Source organism: Dipteris shenzhenensis, chromosome 7, assembly GCF_047967505.1.
Source record: "Dipteris shenzhenensis isolate YYH24624 ecotype China chromosome 7, Dip_SZ_1.0, whole genome shotgun sequence".
Classification (NCBI taxonomy): domain Eukaryota; kingdom Viridiplantae; phylum Streptophyta; class Polypodiopsida; order Gleicheniales; family Dipteridaceae; genus Dipteris; species Dipteris shenzhenensis.
The window spans coordinates 41,184,901-41,190,246 of record NC_141602.1 but is presented as its reverse complement, the minus strand read 5'-3'; positions in this window follow the sequence as shown (position 1 = coordinate 41,190,246).

The window sequence follows — 5,346 nt, the reverse complement described above, 5'->3', positions numbered from 1 at the left end:
TTCCAATACAGTTCAGGTATACTCAACTTACCCTACAATAAACAAAGGTAATTTTGTAGGTGAGAAGAGGCAACAACAAGATGACGATGCAACAAGCTTCGCTCCAACAATGGTCCGATCTATTTCCGACCGAAGTCCGACAAAACTGAAAACTCCGCCACGGTTCCAACGAGGACCAAACTAAGAATATTTGACTACAATCTGTCGCACGCGCCGCACGTGTCTTTTTTGACTTTTCAGATTCCAACTGAGGTCCGACGCCTTGTTCACGTATTCAACCCCGCATCCAATCCGCCTACTCCATTCTGACTTCCGTTCGACTCTAGTGTCCGCCCACTGTCCGGACCCTGCAGTCCAACTCCGATTCTCCACATGAATCACAACAAAGTTCGACTACGCTCCGCCTATCCGACCTCACTCTGTCCTCAGTCTGCCGACTAACAGAAGACATTGGACTAGCCGTACTGTCCTATCAACGCCCGTATGTACACAGAATTAACGATACAAATTTTGACAAGGCTGCTCACACAAGCGACGACCTCACCACGAGGAAAAGCATCATCGCACGCCTTACCGACTCCATGATGAAGACTCATATAATCAAGGAGGGATGGGAGATGGATTATACACACACCCAATCGCCACTTCAAACCGCCATTCCGGCACATGTAAGACTACCAGTGAATCTCCACACAATCCTAGTGAACGACGGCTTCTCCACACAAACTTCCCTTCCAATGGCTCCAAAACGTAGTTTAAGGCTCACAACTCCCTTGCCTTCCGAAACACAAGAGGCGTCGCTAGAGCTCCTTCACAGAGCCACTTTTCTAGATGATGATATGGGTCACAGCAAGAAGTCCCTGACTCCAGGAAGAAAGAGCCCCCGAACAAGCCCAGATGAGGAGAAGGCTATCGTCTCGCAAAGAGTGAGGAGACAGAGTCCGATGACGAACCCCCCCAACCACCGCTCAAGAAACAGATTGTGATGGCTAGTTTTGCCAACTTCAAAGTCTCTCTGGACCTCAGCAAAAACCAGAAATGGTTAAAGAAGATTGGTCTGCTTCAGTACAGGAGTCTTCCGTGGACATCTTGGAAGGCTCCACAAGATCCTCTCGCACAGTATGAAGCTTTCTAGAAATGGGGAGATATGTTGAGCAGCAATCTCATGGTGACTCTCGAGATTATCTCGGAGGTTTTTCAATTGCCTTTGATTAGGGAGGAAGTTGCATACAAGAAGGATGTAGATAGTGAGATGGACAAGGAATTCGGACCACCTGAAACGCAGAAAAATTATTTATTTGTTAGTAATGTGCAAGATACAGGCCGCCGCCAACAACTGGTGTGGTATCTAGAAAGAATGCAGCTTTTGGTCAAGCCAAACACAATGAGCTGGGATTCCTATGCAGTACTCCGCGCAATCAAGAAGGGCACACGCATAAGTTGAGCTCACCTATTGCACACATCTCTCATGGGGGAGATAGCAAAAAAGGATTTGACTACATCTAATGCACATTCCAAAATCGCACCCTTCATTACAACATAGTTCGAATTTGCAACACATAACAAGGAAGAGGTGCCAAACGTCATTATACAATATAGAGAGGATCGAAAAAATCACATGCATGACAGAACAGAGCTCTAGGACAGCAAAGAATGTGATAAATTGAAGGATGTAATAGTGCAAGATTTGCAAGTTTTACAAGTGACATAACTTTCACATCCAATGTTCAAATATAGTCATTCAACCATTTAAATTGATCTAAAATCCCCATTTGAGAATATCTATGGGATTATATTTTTAAAAATCCTTCATATATAGTATTAAATATTACATGTATTTTATGAGACTGATATATAAGCCCAAGTTAATGCTTATTTATAGTAATTTAAACTTCTTTAGAAACATATCCATAAATATCTTGTTATTTATGCTATAAAAGTACTAGAAATCGTCATATTAAAATAAATGTGTTTAACAAGTAATTATATATGTATAATATTATTACATTGAGAATGATTATGAGGAATGTTTCTTAAAGGAATTATTTTTCATCACTTTTTTTAGGTAATAACAGGGGTACAAAGGGATGTCTATGAATAAGAAAATTTATGTTATATAAAAATGAATGAGTGAATAGTTTGTATATTTTTATGATAAAGGGATCTAGTTCTAGTGAAAATAAAAGTGTAAAAACCATGTTTCCTAAAGAAACATAATTTTTTAAATCTCTTGAAAAACACGCTCAAATAAACCTGCTCATAGGTTTTTGCTCGTAAAATTGACGCATCCCCAAACAAATGTGTAATCTTCACATAATTGGATCCTAGTGGCTGGGCAACATTGCTGTCTAAGTGATGTCCATTAGCCACTTCCACTTTAATCCCTGACTCATTAGAGTGGGATGTAGGCTTATAGTTAATGAAATTATGAGTGCTACCACTGTCAACTAGTATGTGGACAGGCCTGTTTTGGACGAAGCCTTTCAAATGAAGGGTTTGACGCTACAGTTCAGCCTGTGCATCAGAATAAATCTCATCACTCTCTTCACAAGGATGTGCATCTAAAAATCTGTCATCGAAAGAGAGGTCATGTGCAACTTCAATATTCCATTGCTGACCAGCACGTGGATGTTTGGCTTGCAAAATAAGTAGTTTTGGTGAATGCTCACTTGCTGAACCACCTGGCTCAAAAGATAAGAAGTACCCTTTTTTGGAACCCTTAGCAACATCATCATCTAATTTATTGTCATTCACATTAACATGAAATTCCATTTCTGTCATAGCTTCATCAGAGACTGAGTCCTCATCAATCTCTATAATCATGAAGTTCAGAAAGGTGCATAGCCTCCTTCAGAGAGCTGGGCCTCTAAGCAGAAACATAAGAGGCTATGCTAGGATGAAGGTCATGAATAGATTTCAGCATCTTGTCCCTTTTATCGATTCCATGAGTGAATAGACTTCACTGTTCCTCGCTGTGACAAATCATACCACTGGCAAACATATTGATCTCTAGCAAGGGGTGAAACAAATGTCTAGAACATCTCTGTTTTGAACCCATCCCAAGTGCTAATAATTATTCCTTCCCTTTGGAGATGCCTCCCCAAGACTATGCGAAGTCCTCAAGGTGCAGAACAGCAAACTTGATCTTGCCTTGATCCCCTTTTGGGTCCTCCACTTCACTGGGAGAACATGAATCCCCCTTGAGCTTGGAGAGAGTAAAATCTTGTCGTTAGCATATTTATCTTGATTGCTGAAGGTCAACACTGCCCTGATATCTGTTGGCAATCCCTTATATTCATTAAATTTCTGGTATAAAACTTTATCCAATCCTAATATGTATACAGGATCCAATTGATAATAGGCAGAGGATATAAAATAGAATAACTCAACAGTTGCTGGAATTCAGCTAGGCTTCAGAGGTAATTGATTATAGGCAACTGCACCAAGAAAACGGGGAAATTTGATATAATTAACAGGCAAGATAATACAGATTGCCAAGGTACCTGGTACAAACCTCGTAGACTGAGTGTGATTCACTTTATGCAATTAAATGGAAATTCGGAGCATTGCTCCAGGGAATCGCAGCAACTGAAGGACCAGGTTCAGCACCAATTAACAAGGTTGAAGCAAATAGAGACTTCTGCCTGCGTTAGCCCTCAGCTCCAGAATACAGCCCCAAACCAATAATTTCCAGCAACTCCCTTAGGGATTTGATGCAGGAGAGCATTGTGATGCACATTATCCAGCTAGACGTCAGTTTGGAGAATTACACCCACAGATCGCAGCAAATCAATACTTCTGCCTGTGTCAGCTTTCAGGGCCAAAATGCAGCTTCAAACCAGAATTTTCACAAATCCTTGGCTTTGTGCAATAGCAAAGGGGAAGCTAGCCTGTGGTAGCTTGCAGGGAAACAGTAGCAAGAAGTACCTTCATTAGTTGGAAAGGGATGGAGGTCAGGGGCTAGACCTGCCAACAGGACTGCACCTCCTTAGATTCCAGCTTGAGTAAGTACTCATCTAAAGAGAGCCATATTAATGATAGATGAGTGATCAATGATATGTACAAATCAAGTACAGAAGCCTATTTTATAGTTCCAGGACTGGCTGTAATTTACAAGATTGCTTATGGGATAGATCCACAAGTGCCATGTGGCAACAACCCAACAGCCTACTAAAAAGACTACTAACTAGTTAACTAGATAGCTAACTAACTAGCCCCTTTGTTACAGAATCCGAAAAGGATGAGGATGAATAATCTCCCTCAGTGAGGATACTGCGCTCTCTATCATACTGTCTCATGTTTCTAAATCTCTTGCCAATCCTCATCCTCTGAGGATGCATCTTCTGCCTCCTCATTCTCCATTGGCATCACTGTGGGTATAGTGCAATTGTTGCTATGCCTCTGCCTCGTCAAGGGAGTGTATGTATGTGCAACGCCTCCCCACCATGGCCTCAGCCTCTGGCTCTATCTCCACCTCTGCCTCGCTCAACTGCAACCTGTGTGCATACTCCAGCTCTACTGCCTCGCTCAACTGCAACTCGTGCGCATACTCGAGCTCTACTACTGATCACACATCTGTCTACTGTGACTCATTCTTGATACAACTGAGCGTAAGGCTGCTCCTAGTATATTTTTCCTATGATCAAGAAGCAGGTCTGTATTGGGGAGAGACCTCTCTGGAATAGGGTGGTTCTTGAAATTCTTATCAGATGGAAAGACAGATCTAGTGATGACAACTCCTAGGAGAGTTGTTGCAACATCTGTGCAATGACAATTTCCTGATTTCCCAAAGCTTCCTAGTATAGGTTGCTTTGTCGTGGGAGAAATGAAATGACCGCAAGGTCATAGCATGAGCTGGCATTAATGATGGCTTAGGTCCACCCTCTAAAAGGGGTTAGTTAGTATACCCAATGTACAGGCGCCCTTGGATAAGGAACCTGAAACCTCAAGTGAGAGCAAACAGCTCTCTCCCTCTCTCTCTCTCTCTCTCTCTCTCTCTCTCAGCACACTAGGGCCCAGGACAAATCATCGGGCTGGACACCCCCGAAGGATTTTATTCATGAAGAGAGGAAATGATTACAAAACGCTCTCAGCTCATAGCTGTGTACAAAATCCAAAACATCCATCATTTACAAAGAGCTCAAGGCTCATTCATTTGGCAACATGCCACTTGTCAAAATCACTAACTAAACTATAGTTACATGCCACAAATGGCAAAACTCTAGGGTCTTCGTAGCCCCTTGGTCACATGGACACCTCCTGGCTGGACATAGAGCTCCAAAGCGCTTGGGTTGTCAACCCCGCTTGGCACCTACAATAATAAACTAAAGCGCACAACCATGACAC